The 22,969-nt window shown below is 36.6% G+C and overlaps 1 protein-coding gene across 1 annotated transcript in view; it reads left to right on the plus strand.

Moving 5' to 3' along the window:
- Positions 1-22,969, plus strand: part of atos (atossa) — a 205,385-nt gene that overhangs the window by 108,254 nt on the left and 74,162 nt on the right. The window lies entirely within an intron of this gene.

Raw genomic sequence — 22,969 nt, forward strand, 5'->3', positions numbered from 1 at the left:
ATCCTAGCAACGATATGTAAATAGGTAACGTAATTGTGTTAATACGACGTAATAAGATTTGACTCTTAAATACGTTTGTAATTAGCAGTACACATAAAATTAGGTAAGGGCGATTTCCTCATGCAGTTTGAGTGTTAGACTCTTTCGCATACCGTGTTGCTAATGAAGTTAAGTAAGAATATTATATTAAAGTGACACAGCAAGCCTGAATTTTTTATTGGTCAGTAATACGAATAATCTTGTATGTATATTATCTATCATTAATATTATGTCGCTAGGAAGTCAAAATACTTATATCCATTGTTGACGTTCATTTTCGCATTTTACCGCAACGGACGCCGTGATGTATTATGTTGTACTTGGATCAGTTTTACCAACATAAGCCTCAAACAGTGACTTGAACTTTAGCGTCAATTAGTGAATATTTTCATGATGTTTACATACGGAAGTAATTATTATTATGGTTATATTGCCATTCCTTTGCCTCATGTCTTTAAAATTGTTAAAAGATGAGTAATGAATGTTTTCAGTTAATATTAAATTATGCCAGCCCTGTCGTAGATGGAGATCCATCTGGTGGAGGTTCCAGATAATACACCCGGTTTCGTGACATGTGCACTCAGAATTTGTTCCCACGAAATGGCTTAGGTGTCTTTACTGTATGTTCTCTATACTGTGACCTAGATTTGTTGCCGTCAGTCCCAATTTTCGCGGGATAGTCCCGATTTCGAGTTTGTTGTCCTGTGTCCGGCTATGTCAGTCTGGAGACTAGTCGTGGTGTTTTGGTATTTTCTAACTTAATTATGCATTGAGTTAATTTCTGTTTTTTTTTTCACATGTAATTTATGTTAATATTTCTTCTTTATGGGGCACATGCAGTCATGAGCCAGAAGCAAATCTAACTCGAATGTTGAAAAAATCATCAGAACGTAATTTTGTAAGTTTCATGAAAATGCAATCTGCTGTCTTCGAAAGAAATACATAATTTCCCTTAAAAATAGTTATCTACAGAATCATTATAGTTAAAAGGAAACAGTTGAATTTCTTCGAAAAACATCATGCAGCTTCTGCACTGGAAGTTGGTGTCAATGTGGATGCTCTGTTTGTAGACCAGGCGTGGCGAAAAGGCCATGGTGCGCCGAGCCACTGTGTAAGCTGCAACGTGCATAGCACCTATGGAGGGAGGCGGACAACCGAAGGGGAAGTTAATGTTTAGGACGTGTAACGAAGAAAGAAATGAACAAGAAAACATAGGACACATTATCACAACCAAAAATTAACTGTCTTCAGAATGTCTCTGCGACAAAGTTTCAAAATCAGGAATTATGTCACTTACTGCCAATCGTAGTTGATCACGAAGGTATTTGTCTGTCAGTCGTGATCTAAATTTGATTTTTACTATTTTCATTGTTGAAAATAATTTTTCACAAACGTAAGTTACAGCGAACATGGCTTCAACAGAGCAAGCGAAAGAACGAAGCTTCAAATATATATTTTTTTCCAAAGATTTGAAAAGTTCAACATTTGTCAAGTCCTTACATCTAGCTTTCATTTAACATCACATTGTAAATTTGTGAATTTAAATTGAAGATCTAACTGCATTATTCGTACATCTGCTGAAAAAGGATCGACGTACAGCGATGATGATGATGATAATAATAATAATAATAATAATAATAATAATAATACTTAACCTTTTAATGTTTCATCAGTAACATGTAGTAACTTATAATGCCGTTTTATGTTATACAACCGTTTTCCTAGTAATATTTGTGAACAAATCATACATTTAATATTTTCATCATATTGTAAGCAAAAGAATGCCTCCTCCCATCCTACTTGAAACTTTCGTTTTTTATAGAGGTACATGGTTTCGAGAGAGACATTGCGACGATACGCCACTCGCAGGTCCGAGACAAATACAAATAGAACGGAGTTTGACTCCAGTGAGTAAAAGGGTGGGGGTTGTAGGTAGGAAGCGAGAGAAAAGCACTGCGAACCACAATGTGCTCGTGAGTCGCATTTTCGCCGCGGCTGTTGTAGACTATAGTGTCTTAAAAACATACAGCGAACATTTCTAGGAGAAGGGGACAAGAAGAGATGGGCTCGAAATGGTGGGGATTTTTAAGCAGTGCAGTCAGTCTGCTTTGGCAGAAGTGGTGTCACACTTCTTCAGAATGCGTGTATGTGTTAAGAAATGAGAAACAACTATTGGAATCTGTTAAATCTGTAACGTGGCTAACGAGAAAGACAGGCTACGACGCGAAGTCTAATTCTTAGTCATAACATGGCCAACATTGAATAAGTTTACATATAAATGCACGTTTAACATCCGTTTGATATAGCCATTCCTTTTTTTTTTAGAACTTTTATGTTAGTCGATTGTCAAGATGGCCATGACTAGACCATGATAATCATGTAACTCCGATCGCGCCGTTGTCTGTCTTTCTCGTTAGCTACGATTTGCAACATCTGACGTCAGTTGCTTAGCAACTTCAATGAGTTACGTCACACTATTCTGACGTCACCTACTTACAAACGTGGCTAACGAAGAAAACAGGCTTCGGCACGAATTGGAGTCACGTGGTTATCATGGACTAGTCATGGCCATCTTGACGATCACCTAATATAAATACATGTTCAAAGTTAAAAAAAAAAACAAAGGAATTTCTATATTAAACTCATGTTAAACGTGTATTTACATAATATAAACTTGTTCAATGCTGGCCATGTTATGACTAAGAATGTGACGTCGTGTCGTAGACTGTCTTTCTCGTTAGCCACGCTTAGAAATGGATCATTCAGATGAAACACAGTGATTCCACTGTAAATACTTGTACACATAAGGCATATATTGAACTAGCTGTACCCGTGCGCTCCGCTGCACCTGTTAGAAATAAATATAAAGTAATTACATAATTAAAATAGGACATCTGGTCCAGGGAACATTCGTGTTTGATAGAAGGATAAATCGTTTAATATGTCACTTAATTTAAATTGTATTTAAATAATTAAAATGCGATCATTTTGGTCCAGAGATCACTCATTTAGTGCAATGACAATTCCTTTAACATGTTTCTTAATTGTTATTACATGCGAATAATTAAAATATCATTTGGTTCAGAGAACATCCGTATTTGGTGCAATTTGGTCCCATCAAAATTTTGCTTGGAATGAAACGTATCGGAAATCATTTTTAAAGAAACTTTTGTTATGTAACATTTTTCACAACTTATTGGAAATCATTTTTAAAGAAACTTTTGTTATATGACATTTTTTCATGAAAATTAATAGTAAGGGAGATATTTCGATGTATTTAATTCAAGCCCCCTTATAACCCCCCTTTTAAATAAAGTATTTTGAATGTCATATAGCCTAAAATCTAAGTTACAACGAACTTAATTTATATTCCAATTTTCATATAAATCGGTTCAGCCATTATCGCATGAAAAGGTAACAAACATCCAGACAGACATACAATCAAAAATTTCAGAAAAGCGATTTTCGGTTTCAGGATGGTTAATTATACATGTTAGGACCAATTATTTTTGGAAAAGCGAAAATTACTAGAAAAATTTCGGCTGCAGATTTATTATTATTAGTATAGATGAAGAAATGAAGGAAAATAAACCACTACTGTGGTCTAGTGGCTAGAGCGCTAGACTTATAATCCTGTGAACCTGAGTTCGATCCTCGGCGTACCTCCGATTTATAACTTGTGTTGGGCAAGCCCGTGGTCCAAGTAACACCGAGGTTTTCTCCGGGAGATCCGGTTCCGCTTTCGCATCTTAAGAAAGCTCCATCATCATGTCATCTCATCTCATTGCGGATGTAACGTAGACCAGCCTCCTATGACGCACCCTGGGCAACGACTCTGTCGGTAAATTGGTCTACACAACTGGCTTCATATGGGTGAATGGCAAAAAGTACCCACCATTAGTAAAAATGAAAAGGAAAATAATCATCAATAGTATAGAACATAAATTGCATTAAATTTATTTCACTCTCAAATATATTTACAGTTCTTACAAATAAGAACCAGTTCCTTAAAAATCTAAATATCACAATAACAGCCAACAAGAACATAAATCTTTCACACAATTACAGGAATCCTGTGAATCACTTGTCGAATTTTTGTAATTGTTTACTTTATACTAAACGAGTCATGTGACATGGGGTCAGCATTATAGGCAAGGCAGAATATCACACTGATGAAGGACATGCCTTGCACTGGATTTGAATCAATGACCGTGGTGGCGTCAAGCCTGCGACTTAACCTCTGAATGTACACTGGCGTTCAAAGATATCTGACTCTACTAATCGATAGTGATCTATAAATTTGTTGATGTAAGCGTGGCTTCTTTAGTTATTACTTCTATGAATAGATGGCGAAATAATAGTCAGTGTTGCCATTCGAACATAAATATACCCACATTATAGAATTCAATTTTTCGTATCACTCTGCTGATTGTAAAACAAGACTGGGTTTAGCTGCAAACCGCTGATATTGTCAATTAGGAGAATAATTTATGCTTAATCTACATAATCATTTTCCCCTACACATTTTTAACCGCCCCAATAATGGTGCCACCTACTGAGAACTAGCGGAACCCTTTCAAAGTTAGTTAATTTGTTATAATAATAATAATAATAATAATAATAATAATAATAATAATAATAATAATATGTTTATATGTTTTATTTAACGACGCTCGCAACTGCAGAGGTTATATCAGCGTCGCCGGATGTGCCGGAATTTTGTCCCGCAGGAGTTCTTTTACATGCCAGTAAAATCTACTGACATGAGCCTGTCGCATTTAAGCACACTTAAATGCCATCGACCTGGCCCGGGATCGAACCCGCAACCTTGGGCATAGAAGGGCAGCGCTATACCAACTCGCCAACCAGGTCGACAATTTGTTATATCTTTGGTTCTGATTTATCCCGTGGTTGGAAAGTTCGCTTACACGATCATAAAATCGTAGGTCAGATATCTTTGAACGTCAGTGTACCATAGCAGGCCGATACGTACAGTATCTGAGGACATAACAGTTGAGGCCCATTCACATTGAAAATTAAACATAACCGTAACATAAACACAGAATAATTTCAAGGGAAAAATTGTTCCGGGGCCGGGTATCGATCCCGGGACCTCTGGTTGAACGTACCAGCGCTCTGCCACTGAGCTACCTGGGAACTCCACCCGACACCGTTTCAACTTTTCCCTTTTATATCCACACAACTCGTGTGGGCTGACGAACCGCCAGAGACCCACAACGAGTGCACACAATCTCTGTGTGACTTGGAATTGTGGTTTTCTGTTAACGTACACAGTAACGTATATATTATGGCGTTTCGTCAGCCCACGCGAGTTTTGTGGATATGAAGGGAAAAGTTGAGACGGTGTCGGGTGGAGTTCCCGGGTAGCTCAGTGGTAGAGCGCTGATACGTTCAACCAGAGGTCCCGGGATCGATACCCGGCCCCGGAACAATTTTTCCCTTGAGATTATTCAAATCTGCTTTACAGGGAGCTTCACCTGAAAGACTAGATTTGCATAAACACAGAAGTTTGCGCCCAGGCTACCAAATGGGATCATTCACAATGATTCACATAAGCATTGACATAAACATTACCGTAAGACGTTAACATGAAAGTTTGCAAACTCCAAACTTTCATGCTTATGCTTACGTGATTTGCAAACAGTACACAATCGTAGAGCGCTGAAGTATACGACAGAATATGAGGAAATGACGTCGTTGTTATGTTTCCATGGTTACCAAGTATCTTTGCGGTTATGTTTATGTTCCCATCGTGAATGTTCTTGATTTTACCGTAACGTTTACATTTTTTTGGTTAACGCTTACGTTATGTTTAATTTTCATTGTGAATGAGCCTTTATAATGCATGTTTACAGCCAATTGTCTATGAGACAGCAGTGCTCTTTGGAAGTGCTGTGCACAGGTAATTCCGCTGATGCTCTTGTTTATTTTGGTGCCTACTGTCGCACATCGCGATGCTTGGCAGCGTGGTCACTGTGACCTCGGAAGCCAGAAGCTGGTCAGATGCGAAGTCATGTACTGGTTGTACACTTGTCTGTGATAATGTGGTGATAGATTAAAACTGACGGAATGGTGAAATGTAAGTTTGTATAATCCGGCGGTCCGGGATCGCACTCCGGATATGATATATTATAAAAATATACTGTGGTATGATATAGCCATAGCCTATGATATGATTTGATATGATTAGGCCTATACGGCAACACTGTCAGTTCCGTAGGCTCCTCCACACTGTTGCCGAAAAGAATTGTTAATTACTTATAGTCTAGGTCAGAGACGCTGACTTGTCTCAAGGGGTGCGCATTCCACTGACTACGTGTTGAAAAATACTGACATATTTTACTATACTTGTACATAATTATTTCAGTTTACACACAGTATTTTCTTTTACAATATCAACTTCTTTTTTTTTTACTATTTCAGTAACATTTTACATAATTCATTACTATTATTGCATCAATAACTACCGTATATAATAATAATAATAATAATAATAATAATAATAATAATAATAATAATAATAATAACAAAAATAAAGTAATTTTTTCTAGAAAAACATTTTATATGTGGAATAAAATCCGAGGATTTAATTTCGGAAGGTCAAAAAGGATGTATTAAGGGCTGTGAAGAATTTGAGTATTTGGGGGCTCGAATAGGTAAAGAAGATAGACAAGACGCTGATATTATGAGCAGAATTACTAAAGACAGATCAGTAACAGCAATGTTGAATGATATTCTATGGGACAGACATACAACAAGAGAAAATAAATTGCAAATATATAGGATGATTCACGAGGAAAGATCAACAATTTAGGATGTGAATTCTGAAGTCATTCTGAGTCAAAAAGTTCATATGAATATGGGTCCGTTTCTGAACGGTTACGGAGATATGACTCTTTGATTTCACAAAAACTTCTGAGATTCCATTGTACTTACTCGCATTTAGAGACAGATAACGGACAACTTTAAAGTTTATATTCACGTATGCATACATACCTAATATTCTACACATGGGGTCGATGTTTTCGCACATTTTCAAAGGTACCTCCTTCTGCTTCAACGCACTGTTGCGCTCGGGCGTGAATCGCGCTCGTTGCTCGGGAGAGTTGCTCGTGGCTGTTCTTTATGCGGCGTGCAGCATCCAAAATACGGTCGATTAGCGCCTCTCTCGTTTCCACCTTCCTTTGCTATACGAAGTCTTTCATCTAACCCCATTCGGAAAGCGTCGTTCATATTCAGCGACGGCACGCAAGGAACTTTCATCGCACAAACCTAAACATACACAATATCGGCGTATTCTGTAGTCGAAAATTTATAAGGCATCTTGAAAAACACAACTTAACACTTCCGATAACTGTACCTGTATAACTACTGTACTGTAGGTTGCTGACTGAACTGCTGTGAACTAAGTGATAGTGTATTTGTGTTAAGTGCTGGTTCTGTGTCAAATGCAGGCGATTGGACATTTGTAATGTCCCACCACCCGGTTTGTGAGATGAACTTTTCTTATCTACATCGCTCACAATGCAGATAACAATGTTACGTCATTCATTGCGATCGGTGACCTTGTCTCACGTCTCACATCAGCAGCATGTGGTAACGTCTGATTCACATTGCGGCGAGACGTTTTACCAAAAAAAAAAAAAAAAAAAGGCATCTAGCTCCGCCATCAATCGAAAACAGACCTATGTTCATATGAACTTTTCCACTCAAAATGGCCTAAGATATCGCATCCTAAATTTTTTACCTTTCCTCGTGAATCACCCTGTATAATTCAATAGTCAAAAGTAGGCCTACTGTTACATAAACATGGAAATTGAATAAAAAGTTAGTATCAAAACTCATGACAATGGAAATGGATTTTTTTTTTTTTTTTTAGAAAATCATCGCGACATTCGAAATTAGAAAAAAAATTATAAATACAGTTATACGAGATGAAATGAACATTCAACATTCTGCAGCGTTAGCTTATTGTATTTCATGGTGGTGTAGAAGGGCCTGTATTGTGGTGCTTCCTGCAAAAATTGGAGTTCTAACTTCCCGCTGTCCTGTGAGATTCAATGGTCTGTAAATGAGATAATTTTACTTCTTACCCCCCCCCCAGATGAACTCGGAGGTTCCCCCCAAACCTCCTTGTTTAAGCAATTGATACAGGAAATGTTTACAAAATCTGGCCGAGTCGGGCATCAAACCCGGAACTCCCAAATTGAAAGCACGCTCGCTGTCCATATGGCCATCTGTTGTTACTGCAGACTTCGCCTTCTAATTTGTTATACATTATTTCCACGCCAGCTTGTTAAATTTCAGCAATTTAAGAATATGAATGTGGGGTTTGAACTCATTGATGAAATTAACAAATAAATAAAATATTATTCAATTGCTGGATCTGTAGTAAACGAAATGGAATTAAACCTGTACAGAATGTACACAGACATAGTAAATGTTTTTCATCAATGAAATTTACAACCCCCTTCGGCCTGTTCAATTATTTCCGGAGCCAAAAGGCTGAAATCAATGAAAACATCAGTCACGTCAATGAAAGTGATCCGTAGATGGGAGGATAATATTAAAATGCATTTGAGGGAGGTGGAATATGATGATAGGGACTGGATTAATCTTGCACAGGATAGGGACCGATGGCGGGCTTATGTGAGGGCGGCATTGAACCTTAAAGCCATTTGTAAGTAATATAGTTATACTGCTATTATTAAAGAAGATATTTAATTTACTAACCTAGTACATTAGGCTGCAAAAGAAATGCCGATACGAAATTATATCCGAGGACTATAGAAAACATGTCTAGGTGGAAAGCTATTTTCCTGAGATTCGTTTTTTAAAAACATGTAAATACGATTTTTATAACATGTTCACGTTGTTATTCAATATGAATTGATTTTAAATTATTTTATATAGTTTTATTTTACAGCATTCATAAGATTACTACACGAAAATATTGAGACTGCAGTTTATATGTTATTCCACGGACTTATTATCCATGGATGTTGTCATTGTTGCAATCGATATGTACGGCCAGTTACGTTTCATATTGTATTAACAAAAAGTGTATCAATTTTATATTAAATATAAATATAAAATTGTATTATAAATACAGATACAGAACTGAAAATTGAATCTAATTTAAACATTTAACTACATATTTCTTTCTCCTTTGCATGGAATGAAAACTTTTTAGAAAATTCAGACCAGTACAGATGTGTATAACTCTAATGTTTCCTAAGCGAGGTCCTCGTAACACGATAATATTTCAAATCGATAGCGACTTCGACTTGGCATTTCTTTTTCAGCCCCGTGTACCGCAATATTTCATTGGATGGCATGGCCTACTGCATTCTTAAAGAAACAGAGAAAATATTTGTTTTCATAAATCGATTTCTCTGCTTTTTTGGGGTTAATTGGTATATCAGGGGAGGAAGTTAAACGTAAAAGTCTAATTTAACTGTGAACGGGTTTTCATATATTCATACAGGTAAAAGCCAACAGATGACAACATTGCAACTCGCTTTCACGTAACAATAGCGGTTTAGTCGCAAAATTATGTACGTAACTGCACGAATGGTCCAGCAATCTAACGTGTCACAGAGAAACAATGTTTGCGTGGATTTCCTACTTCCCGCTTACTGAATGCACGTTTTCCTGTCACACATTTTGTTATAGATTTTCAATTCAATTACGTCCAACCCGTCAATGTTAAGTAAAAAAACAATAAAGGGCACATTTTGTTGGTATTTGCCCTACAAAATCACCTCTCCAACATTTCCTGTTTTCCTGGCATACGCATTCCAAAATTCAATAAAATATGCCACTTTTCTCAAACCCCGTTTACAAACGACCACAATGGTATTATAGTCGCGACGCTGTTATTCCCGGCGTGACTCCTCCTCTTTGCTTAAGTCTTAGGAAGTGAAGGCTCTATAGAGTCTAGGTAGGTAGTATCGTTCGCCATTTTTGTTCTTACGTTGCCGAGCTACCATACGAGGAATCTATTTGCTTCACCGTTAAACATTATCATGTCGTAGCTCCTATGATAATAAATCAAACGCACTGTAATTCAGCAAATAATTGAGTGGCAAATAACGTCTTCGTGTGCTTTCTGCGAACGCCAACGAAAGAGCCAAAATGGCGGGCGATTATATTAAGTATTTATCGAGCCTTAAGAAATGAATAACGTCTTCATAAGCGAATCACAAGACGCACACGTTTAAATGTAGCCGACCTGCAACGTGATTCGCTGCCGGAAATTAGAGCGACGGGACTATAGATTCATTTGTCCTCATTGTCAGGAATGCTGGAAACTTCTGTATCCGTGAAAATTTCGAAATAAGAGTTTTTTGCAGCGTCGTTGTACTTTCCCTTTATACCCCTACTTCGTATCATGAAAGAGTGAAAGGAAAAGATGTAGATCGCGAAAGAACTGAATATGAGGCTTACGTTCGTGAAGCAATGGAAGAGAGAGGTCTTGAGGATGGAAAGGCGATTGCAGTCTGAAGACGTCGAACGTGTTATTATTAATGATATACAAAATAAATTCAGAATATTCTTAATAAGTTAAATTATTACCTTAGGATTCACAAAGTTGCGATAATAGTAGCCCTATAACTAATTTAGGTATTTACGTTATTTTTGTGTAGATTTAAATTCGTTACTGCTTTGTTTTAAGCTGTGTTTATTGTTTTCTATCTCTTTGAAAACTAGTGCAACTAGATAAATAATAATATTTAGTGGGACTATTTTTTTCGTTTTGTCAGCATTCTTAAATATAAACGCATTAATACGGTGACAGAGCATATGGTATATAAAAAAAAACATCATTGGCCTAAAGGGTATCAATGATGATTCCATGTAGGCGCTATGGAAATGAAGTAACTGCCTGGCATATGCTGAATTTGGTGAAACCGGATGTAAATACCTTGGGACTTGTCCGTCAGCTCCGCAGGCTTTCGAGGGGATTAGATCAGTAATCTACGCAAGCGTTCACTCGCCTCAGGCTGCGTGTGCAATCCCTGTGAATGGGCACACATTAATGGGCCTGAATACCTGAATACTGTAACCCTATTTTAGGTCGCGAAGGAGAAATAGAAGATATGGAAACTAGTTATTAGAATTACCAACATTTACATCCAAAATTATTTTTAAAATTTTAAGCGAACTTTGTTGTGATTTGAATGAAGCATAAGACACCGACAATAACTGATTTCTTTACGGTGCGTTCTATTTATAATGTTATTTAACTATTAGATTATCCAGTGATTGCGAGATGAGTCCGAGGATTACATTGATTTACAGAAAGGAATAACCTCGGGAAAACGCAATTAGGTAATAATCAACAAAAACTGAATTCAACCCGCATGAGAAAATTTAGCCTCGACGCCGCACGAGTCCCGTTCGCAAAGCCGTTGACTACGCCGCCATTTTATGTCACTGTGTAGGAGGAAAAGAGAGGAATTCAAAATGGCAGAAAGGTAACGATTGTGACAGCACAAATCAAACACATGTCACGTTCTTAAAATTATTGTCATTTAATGCTTGCTTAAAAATGTAGGTAAATATTATTTCTTCATTTAAGCCAATTTTGTTGTGAACATAATGAAGCACAAGGACCGAAATAATTTATTTCTCCGTCTAGACCTTAAAAATGTACTCAAACTTCAACAGTGCAATGCCAGCAGAGAAATATAATGCTAATACAAAGATTGCGTCCTTTCAACTGTTTGAATTTCTATAGAAATTTCTCTGTGTTATAAAATGAAAGAATATAAGTGACATGGCAGTCATCGAATCTCTAGCTTTTAAGGTGTTTGTGATTGTTATTGTGAGCATGGTTGGGATTGTAAACGTGTTTCGGATTTGAAATAAAATTGTGATATTTATTTTCATTTTTTACTCTATACTCCCCATGTTTAAATTTGTTAGTTACTTCATAATCGCTTCCTCATTCCATGAAGCCTAGTCTCGAGACAACAATACAATTTTATTTAATAGTCGAAACGATTCACACATCAATATCACGTCAATGAGTTGTTTGAAATTGTAATGAGTAATAATGTCATTGCAGAGAATTGGATTAATTTGGAAATTAATATCGCAGTTAACTACTTTAGACTTAGACTGTGTAAATAACTATTTCTTTCTTTATATTCCCCGAATTTATTAATAACCTCCATTTCTGTACAAATAATAATGAATTCATTATGATTAGAGGCCGGATTTTTTGTAATTACATATTTATGCAGGAATACAAGGCAAATGTTGACGAGATACACATGTAGGAATGTTTTCTATAAATTTTATTTTACACATTTTACGTATTTGGTATAATATTATATATTTCACACCATACAGCATAATTTTATATATTTGAACATTATTGCAGAATATGTAATAAATAATAATAATAATAATAAATAATAATCATTTCTTCGTTTATTTTTATATCGTTACATTCAAAGCTAAATTGCACGAGTTCAGTGCCGCCAACAATGACTCGTTTCAAACGTTTTCCTTTTTGTTCTCACAAAACGTATCAGAATTAGCTGTGTTGTTAACTAGCGAGGGAGTAATCGGTGATTGTGTTTCATCAAGATTTAAAGATGTACTGAAAAAGAACCCAGGATACACAACTTTTTTCACTGTATTCACATTACTTAAAGGTGAGTCTGTGCAACTCCCTGAGAACATTGGTCCGAGTATAATTCTTCATCTAAAAGACGCGCCAGTAACTTCGTGTGAAGTTGAGAGAGAGGTCGTTTTTCATTTATAAAAACATTCTAACAGACTGAAGGCAATCGATGACCACAGAAAATATGGAAAAATTGTTAATTAATTGCGCTTCCAAACCATAATTCAATTAGGTTGAATCACATGTGCATCTGTAATTTTTATCAGTGTGCAAAAATACATCTAATAAAGGTTAGATTTCAAGTTACATAATATTTTTTTATTTATTACATATTTATCTAGACTACATATTTTGCCATTTTTATGTACATGTTTATATACATATTTATCCTTTTCATATTACATAAAATTCGGGCTCCAATTATGACGTCACATTGATTTCTTTTCCCTTGAAGTATATTTTTCACGGTTAGGTTATTTTGAGCCTGTTATGTTTCCATGTAAACGTACGTTGCAACATTAGTTCAGTTTAAAGCTGTAAATACTATGTATAGTTAAATATTAATGTCAGAAAATGGCCCAAATACAGTATAAACACAGAGAAAGTACTTTTTGTCCAGATCTAGTAATTTTTTCTTGCTGTGGGTAGCTTTAATGTAAGCTAAAAAGCTCAGCTTCCCCAGTTAATAATAATGTCATAATAAACCTGCAGTTTATGAAGAAAATTATTTATTAATTTTAATACAATTTATATATAGGCGTTAAATATTGTGATGCGGCAGCTCAGGATGATTTGTGATGCAGCAGTAAACATGAAGCCTGCACACACCAGCTTCCAATCACCTCATTCTTCTGTGTAACCCATCCCGCAGGTTTTCCATCTCTTTCTAAGAAAACTACCCTGATCGCAAGGCTCGCAGGAAGCTAGCTTTAACATTGAAAAGAATTTAGTTTCCGGGTTATCCCTTTCGTGAGTTGTGTTTAGTTGAAGTGTTAGTGTGCATTGTGGCTGATATAATAAATAATGAGTGAAATAACAGTTCCTGACACCAATTTACTTAAATTTTTAGGACAATTCCATTATCAAGACTGACTTATGAACAAAAGTGTGATTTAAAAAGAAATGACCGACTCCCTTGCTATCAATGAAGGACACAACACAACCAAGACAGACGCATACTTACGTAATTACTAATACTGTATTTATTGACCGTTAATATTGTGATTTCTCTAAATATGACAGAGAGTGAGCTAATGTTAAATTATACTTATACGTGTCTATTTGTTAGAGATAGCCTATGTGTAAACCATGAAATCATAATTTACTAGGTACTATTTGGGATGATGCCTTATTGGTGTTACTTACGAGGTTCCAATCAATCTTCGGACTGCTGACTTGACATTGATTACTATTTATTTTAAGACTATATTTTTCCAATACGTTTTCTCATATGTACATGGAAGACAATTTGACTTAGGCTCAATTGTATAAAATTCCCTGACTAAAGATCAACTTTGATCGAAGATCGAAAAGTGAACCGAGTTCAGACACTTCTTCTATTGTATAAAACTTTTCTGCGATCAAATTACCTTGGTTCAAATGCAATCTAGTTCACTTGAAAAGGATTTGGCAACATCGCATAAACAGGTGAAATACGTGATGCGCGGACAGGTTTGTTCAGTGTTGCCAATCTAGCGACTTTAACTCTTTTTCAACAACAATTTCTTTTAACTTTTATATTGCTTAAATAGGGATTTAGTGACCTTTTTAGCACCCCATAGTGACAAAATTTAATCTTTCTTTGTTGATAATGAGAAATCTAGCGACTTTACAACTACTTTTTGGCGACTTTCCGTACACTCTGTTGGAGACACTGGTTTTTTGTGCAATGTAAATAATGGCGGACAATAAGAAGAAGGTTGACTGTTCTCCAGTTGTTATCATGTTATGGTGTTTGATACTGCTAAACATAATAAAGCTTTATAAAACGACCATTTTCGTTTAGTAATACAGTTAATTGAAAATTTATGAATGTACCTATCATATCCATTAATAATTAATGGTTGTTATAAACATAATTTAATTATAGGTTATGTTATTTGATACTTCTGAACACGATAGAGCCTTATAAAATATAAGAATGTTTGTGTATTAAGGCAAGAAATTGAAAGAAATATATATAAATGTACCTATCATATATTAATATTAATAATAATGGATATTTTATTTGCACAATCTGTCACTCGTATATTTCAAACAGAGAAGAAATAACTGAACTTGGATCATCTAACTTAATCGGAGAAATTTCTTCAGTCAAAGTTGACTTTAGTTTGAGACAAATTAATCTCAGATTAGTCTTTATACAACACAAAATTCCAAGTTCAGCTGAAACAAGGATCAATTTAACCTCTGATCTAAGATTAAATGGTTTAGGCCCAATTGTATAAATCTCCCTGACTAAAGATCAACTTTGATCGAAGATCGAAAAGTGAACCGAGTTCAGACACTTCTTCTATTGTATAAAACTTTCCTGCGATCAAATTACCTTGGTTCAAATGCAATCTAAGTTCACGTGAAAAGGATTTGGCAACATCGCATAAACAGGTGAAAAACGTGATGCGCGGACAGGTTTGTTCAGTGTTGCCAATCTAGCGACTTTAACTCTTTTTCAACAACAATTTCTTTTAACTTTTATATTGCTTAAATAAGAATTTAGCGACCTTTTTAGCACCTCATAGTGACAAAATTTAATCTTTCTTTGTCGATAATGAGAAATCTAGCGACTTTACAACTACTTTTTGGCGACTTTCCGTACACTCTGTTGGAGACACTGGTTTTTTGTGCAATGTAAATAATGGCGGACAATAAGAAGAAGGTTGACTGTTCTCCAGTTGTTATCATGTTATGGTGTTTGATACTGCTAAACATAATAAAGCTTTATAAAACGACAATTTTCGTTTAGTGATACAGTTAATTGAAAATTTATGAATGTACCTATCATATCCATTAATAATTAATGGTTGTTATAAACATAATATAATTATAGGTTATGTTATTTGATACTGCTGAACACGATAAAGCCTTATAAAATATAAGATTATTTGTGAATTAAGGCAAGAAATTGAAAGAAATATATATAAATGTACCTATCACATCTATTAATATTAATAATAATGGATATTTTATTTGCACAATCTGTCACTCGTATATTTCAAACAGAAAAGAAATAACTGAACTTGGATCATCTAACTTACTCGGAGAAATTTCTTCAGTCAAAGTTGACATTAGTTTGAGACAAATTAATCTCAGATTAGACTTTATACAACACAAAATTCCAAGTTCAGCTGAAACAAGGATCAATTTAACCTCTGATCTAAGATTAAATGGTTTATACAATCGGGCCTTAGTTTCCCCTGCTCAAAATTTTATGCTACGCCACTGGTGGTTAGTGCCGAACAATTCAGTTTGCCGGTCAGCCTGAGCCAGTTCAGTTCATCGCTCTGCAGTGTTGACCTGTATGTGTTATTTGTGATTCATTGTTTATCTTTCTTTTTTCGCAAGTTCGATGGCACCGAAACGAAAGTGTATTTTGCGTCGTTCTCAAATGCACCGACAATATGAGATTTAAATATAGAAATACGTTACAACGAAGAAACACAAAGATGCTGTCAAGTAAAATAACTAATTAGTAATTCAGGAACAAAAGTATGGGTGCAAACACACCCAAATTCTACAAACGGGAAGCAAATCCTGAACTCCTCTCTGCTCGTTAGTACAAGCATTACATAGCGCTGAAGACACTAAATAAATAACTAAATAGAGAAATAAATTCCCTAGTTCTGTAGGCTGACGTCATTTCGACTGAAGGTCTGTGCGCCTTGCGAGGCGGCCACCCCTCCTACACCCATGTGACGTCACCGCGCAGCTGGCCGTAACGTTTCCTTTGTTGAGACGCACGTGGAAATCTTGCCTTGACACGCCTGAAGATGCATGCAACCATTCTGTCTGACAGAACACATGATATGATACGGGCTCTTTTTCTCACCTGTGGTTTTGTTTTAGCACCTTTATCATCTGCCGAGCGGATTAACAATGCGGTAACGTGCTGGCTTCGTTTCCAGGAGACTTAGGTTCAGTCCTCGAGTACGGAGAGTTCGAGATGAAGGCGAAGATCTTCCAGTTCCGCACAATATAAGGAAAAAATATCTTAGGCCCGGTTGCAGAAAAACCGATCTATATGATCAGCGATCAAGGAGGGTTTGATTGGCATCAGTTCTATTTTCATTGCAGAAAGAATAATCTGTATTTGATTGGAAATCGATCTTACACCAGATTTTATCAACAGATTTTGGCTGACTGTTGACTGATCATTGATCCAGTGTATGTTGTTTACAGTTAAATTATAATAATTTATGTAGGAATTAGTTAAAGTAGGTAGTTATAGTGTTCTAAGATGACCTTATAGATTTTTCTGATTGAGAAATATTCAAACAATATGAAGAAATATTTGGTAAACATCCACACACGATGTCTGACGTCATAAAGTGAATGACGACGTGATTTCCGACTGCGACCGAAAAAAATAGTTTTTTTTTTTTCTGCATCACCCAAACATCATCAATGTAGAATTTTCTGTTAGGGTCTACATTCATAAAGCCCTCTGCGATGTTTAATATCAGAAAAATATGGCCTCTCAAGTTTTTAGTTCGGTTCATTTCTTTTATTTTCTTCTCTAGTTTATACAGATAGAATCCGCCTTTTTACGTCAACAAAAAACAACAAAACGGCAAAGCATTCATTTGTTTTCTCGATCTGCGCCCACTCGATGCATTCGTTTCGTATCTCTTAAAGAACATCAAATTGGCCGTGATTACTAAATAGCGCTGGTGCCAGATCCTTTTCTTTCTCAAATGCAATTAGTAAACGGAGACAAGTTGATTGGAGATTCATTTTCGTGCAACGCAGTGAACAATCAAATAAATGAGACATCACATAATTGATGAGCTGGGACTGATCTGACTTGCATTTCTACAACCGGACCTTAGTCTTACACAGAGCCTTCTTCAGTTACAAGCCGAGCCATACGTCGGCAACGTTTGGTACGATCGCGAACGTAATTCCATCGACACACACTTATATTGTAACATTAATTTACATTGAAAATCGGTATTAGCACAAACACGTGTTCTGGATAGTAGGCCTCCGGTTGACAGTTAATTAGGGTAAAGTGTTGCCGACGCATGGCTCCGGCTTGTAACTGAAGAAGGCTCTGGTTCCAACAGATCCCGACATCATTTCCAACATAAACGAACATTGTTTATTAAATTCAGAGACTGGTAACTTAACAACAAAGAAATAATATCATCATGCTTGGCCTCCCTCAACGAAAAATTTTTATTCTACGTATTCCTTTTTTTTTTTTTTTTTTTTCCTAGTATAGCCCACCATCGGTCCCTATCCTGAGCAAGATTAATCCAGTCCCTAGCATCATATCCCACCTCCCTCAAATCCATTTTAATACGTGTATTATCCTCCCATCTACGCCTTGGCCTCCCCAAAGGTCTTTTCCCCTCCCAATTAACACTCTATATGCATTTCTGGATTCAGGCATACGTTCTACATGCCCTTCTCATCTCAGACATCTGGATTTAATGTTCCTAATTATGTTAGGTGAAGAATACAATGCGTGCAGTTCTGCGTTGTGTAACTTTCTCCATTTGAAAGATTAACTTTACAATTCAAAGTTTATCTGATGTTACAGAATTCATCATACATTCCATCTTCATTTAAACGGAAATAAATAAATACTCGTAAATAAGTAAATAAATAAAACTTTATGAAATAGGGCATAAAACATAATGAAATATGCGGCACGGGAGACTGGAGAAAGCGTGGGTAAATGTGGGAAATCTGGCTACCCTAGGCGACTATTGTATCCTATACTACTTGTTGGAAACCTTAGAAACGGCTAAATTCATCAATGGGTCAGTGAAGTGGATTTAGCCATGACGCTGTCAGCTAATCAGATGACATCATACTTCTTTACTAAATGTCGTCACCGATGATGCTATTTAGTGAACGCAGAATTGTAAATATGTAGTAGCAGTCGGTAAGAGCGCGAACTGCTCTATCGACGCTGTCGCTATGCAGTCTTCTCTGTGTCGGTCCGCCCTGGTTTTCGTGGCCCTCCAGCCTAAATAATTGGGTAATCGCAGAAACAGTAGAAAGGCGCGTTTTGCAGGTCCTCGAGTCGCGGCTGTGCACTTTCACCGCACGCGGCCAGGCGTGACGTCCTACAGCCGGCCGCAAAACATAAGACTGCGCTGCTGCGCGCGCTCCTTCCAGTTGTCATGGTCACTCACGGCGAATGATGTCCGAACGAGCGATCAATCCTTGATGAATAGCTGGAGGGGGGGGGGTGATTTTTCCCAAGAGTGATTAAATGCGAAATGACTGTAAAGGCATGTGCTTCTGTATTTTAATTTTTACGACCTGTGTATCAGTTTTTAATGAATTTTTAATTTGCGATAAAATGCGAAATGTACTCAAAATGCGAAATTTGTACTAAAATACTATATAAATGCGAAATCGACAATTTTTCAAATAAAATTTAGCTTATTGTGTCTACGTGGTGCGCCGTTTTGAACGTCATCTTCACTACGTAAATAATTTAATATTAAATATCAAATTTGTCTCGATAATAAAACATTACAAAGATGTAATAGTTTCCCATATTTAGGTTACAATCTTTCCATTTTTGAGGAATTGGACATATCACAGAAAATTAATAAATATACAAGAGCTATGGGCATTATAAATAGTGTGATGAAACCATCCTTGGTTCAGAAACACACCCGCATACGTCTCTACAACACATTGGCACGACCGATGCTCAGCTATGGCAGCGAAGCATGGACACTGAGGAAAGCAGATAAAAGCAGAATAACGGCTTGTGAAATGCGATCCATGCGAAGAACAGCGGGCTATACTAAATGGGATCTGAAGAGAAATTGTGAAATTTTAAAGGAACTAAAAACTCAACCAGTTTTAGATTACATTGTTCATTATCAGTCTAATTGGAAACATCATTTGGAAAGAATGAGTAATAGTAGACTCCCAAAGGCAATTTATGATTATGTACCACATGGCCAAAGCTCTGTGGGTCGTCCTGCTAAGAGATGGCGTGAAAATTTTATGTGAGACCGTAACAGGCCTTGTGGCCTAACACTTGTCAGGCAGAGAAGAAGAAGAAGAAGAAGAAGAAGAAGAAGAAGAATATCAATCTTGCATTCATTGCTTGAATGCGTTAAGTTGAAAGAAAAGTTGATGCAGCTTTGAGAATAACCTCACCACATTACGAGTGATAGGTCCAGGGGATAAACTCCATATATCTTGTGTCAACTCCTCTTCTAATTCTGCTACTCCACCACGTAACAATTTTGCCATCTTGCAAATAGAATCGTATGCAGAATTTTTTTGCAAGCACTGATTGAAGTTTTTCAGAAACGTTTTTTACGATTCCATGTGTTTCAGTGATCACAGCGTCAATAACATTTTGAATTAAGGACAAGGACTCTTGCAGTGCTTCCAGTTTTGTTATTGTTTCAAATATTCTGACTCACGTGATGCTGAAACAAATGAGCTAAGCATAATGCCGCGTTTTCACAGAGCGTGAATCATTCCTTATTCATTAAGCTTCGGAGAATTACAGAATGTGCTTAAAAAAAAAAGTAAATAAATCTTAAAATATGCAATCATATTATGCACTAACAAATATTAAGTGATGTTGCCACGATAATTAAGAAAAGTAAAGAAAACACGTTTCCATATGTTAAATTAGTTTGAATGCAATATGCATTTTGCATATGAATCCGGGCTCTAATTATGATGTTATGAAGGATTGGGAAGAAGGAAGCCTTTCGTGGCCTTGCAATTGGCATTATCCCAGTATTCGGCTGGGGAGACTTGGATTAAAGGTGTGCTTATCGATATGGAAACCAATATAATATATTGATATTTTCATAATGAGTACAATAGGTTTGTTCCAACAAGCAATTCAGAACGCATTCCGAACTAATACCACAGTCTAATACACACAGTCACGAAGTTCAATACGTAGGGAATATGCATCCAATGACAATTGAACTTTAGTTGCTATCCACTAGGATCGCTACTATCGCACAGTCTATTGTTCCTAGTACTCTCAGTTGCTAACCGTTTGGAGCACTGTATCGCGAGAAATGCAAAAAAATCGCCTCAAGCTTCGTGACTGTATGTACTAGACTGAGGTAATACCGAACTTCTTTCGACGCATGCGCCAGTTGTGTATGATGTCAGAACTATACTTGTTTTTTTTTTAAAGATGGACATGACAGTTTAGCGGCCGAACTTGGAACTACAGTGCTATGTTGCCAATATGAACTACCACGCTGGCAGCTGATGGAAGGTATCAACTGACGTTACGATGGCTGACTTTAAAACATTCATTGACAATTGACGTGAAGGTAAGAAAACAATACAAAAATCGACAGAGAATCAAAGACGAAACGTACCAATGCTAACACTGTGTGCACAATAAATGTCGCCAAGAGAGCTATTAAGCACTCGCCACGTGGGAACGGTAAGTTTGGCAACTCAACCGTTGTTACCATAGCAACAGGCCTACCACGCTATGTGACAGTCAGTTGTTTTTACGATCGCAGCGCTCCTGTCAAAAAAAAAACAAGTATAGATCGGGATTTTACATTGTTGGAAAGATTCTTGAACTCTTCTTTCACGGCCTTCAGAGTTTCTTGTCATATTAAAATTATATTCATCTTCCGAACTTAGTTCTTCGTAAACTAGATCACTATCACCTTCCAAATCACTGATGATGGACTATTTTTTATTTTAACCTACTTAGTCTCGAAGCAACTTCAAATTAAACCATCTGGGCACGCGTCAGCAGTTCAGAATTTCCAGTTTTAATCGAGAATCAATTTCACTCGTTCCGAGCGAGTTCTAAAGCACGTTGGAACAGGGAACTGGGAGTTCAGCATCGGTTCGGAATTAGTTCTAGTCTTGTTGGAGCTACTGCGCATGAGCAGGCAGTTGAACCTAGTATGTTTGTTCACGCATGACTACCCGCTTATAGTCTGAAGTTGGTAACAGTGAACACCGTACAGTTTTTATCGTTACGACACCCACCTCTCTGTTAAGCTTTTTTTTTTTTCTAAGCTGTAGTCAGTACCTATCATATGACTCGGTTAAGAGGGAAGTATTATATGATATTCTTATTGAATTTGGTATTCCCAAGAAACTAGTTCGATTAATTAAAATGTGTCTCAGTGAAACGTACAGCAGAGTCCGTATAGGTCAGTTTCTATCTGATGCTTTTCCAATTCACTGCGGGCTAAAGCAGGGAGATGCACTATCACCTTTACTTTTTAACTTCGCTCTAGAATATGCCATTAAGAAAGTTCAGGATATTAGGCAGGGTTTGGAATTGAACGGGTTACATCAGCTTCTTGTCTATGCGGATGACGTGAATATGTTAGGAGAAAATCCACAAACGATTAGGGAAAACACGGAAATTTTACTTGAAGCAAGTAAAGCGATCGGTTTGGAAGTAAATCCCGAAAAGACAAAGTATATGATTATGGTTCGTGACCAGAATATTGTACGAAATGGAAATATAAAAATTGGAGATTTATCCTTCGAAGAGGTGGAAAAATTCAAATATCTTGGGGCAACAGTAACAAATATAAATTACACTCGGGAGGAAATTAAACGCAGAATAAATATGGGAAATGCCTGTTATTATTCGGATGAGAAGCTCTTGTCATCCAGTCTGCTGTCCAAAAATCTGAAAGTTAGAATTTATAAAACAGTTATATTACCGGTTCTTCTGTATGGTTGTGAAACTTGGACTCTCACTTTGAGAGAGGAACAGAGATTAAGGGTGTTTGAGAATAAGGTGCTTAGGAAAATATTTGGGGCTAAGCGGGATGAAGTTACAGGAGAATGGAGAAAGTTACACAACTCAGAATTGCACGTATTGTATTCTTCACCTGACGGGCTTATGTGAGGGCGGCAATGAACCTTCGGGTTCCTTAAAAGCCATTTGTAAGTAAGTAAGTAGTCAGTACCTATCTTGTTCCAACAACTTCGGTTGCTTCGTAAGGCTATTTTATAAAGCAGGCGAATTTTCTTTTGTCTGCCCTTCTTTACTACCTAAGCTGAAACATTTTTTGAATATACTCATACGAACAAATATGAACAAAAACGTTTAAT

This window comes from Periplaneta americana, chromosome 9 (genome assembly GCF_040183065.1).
Source record: "Periplaneta americana isolate PAMFEO1 chromosome 9, P.americana_PAMFEO1_priV1, whole genome shotgun sequence".
NCBI lineage: Eukaryota > Metazoa > Arthropoda > Insecta > Blattodea > Blattidae > Periplaneta > Periplaneta americana.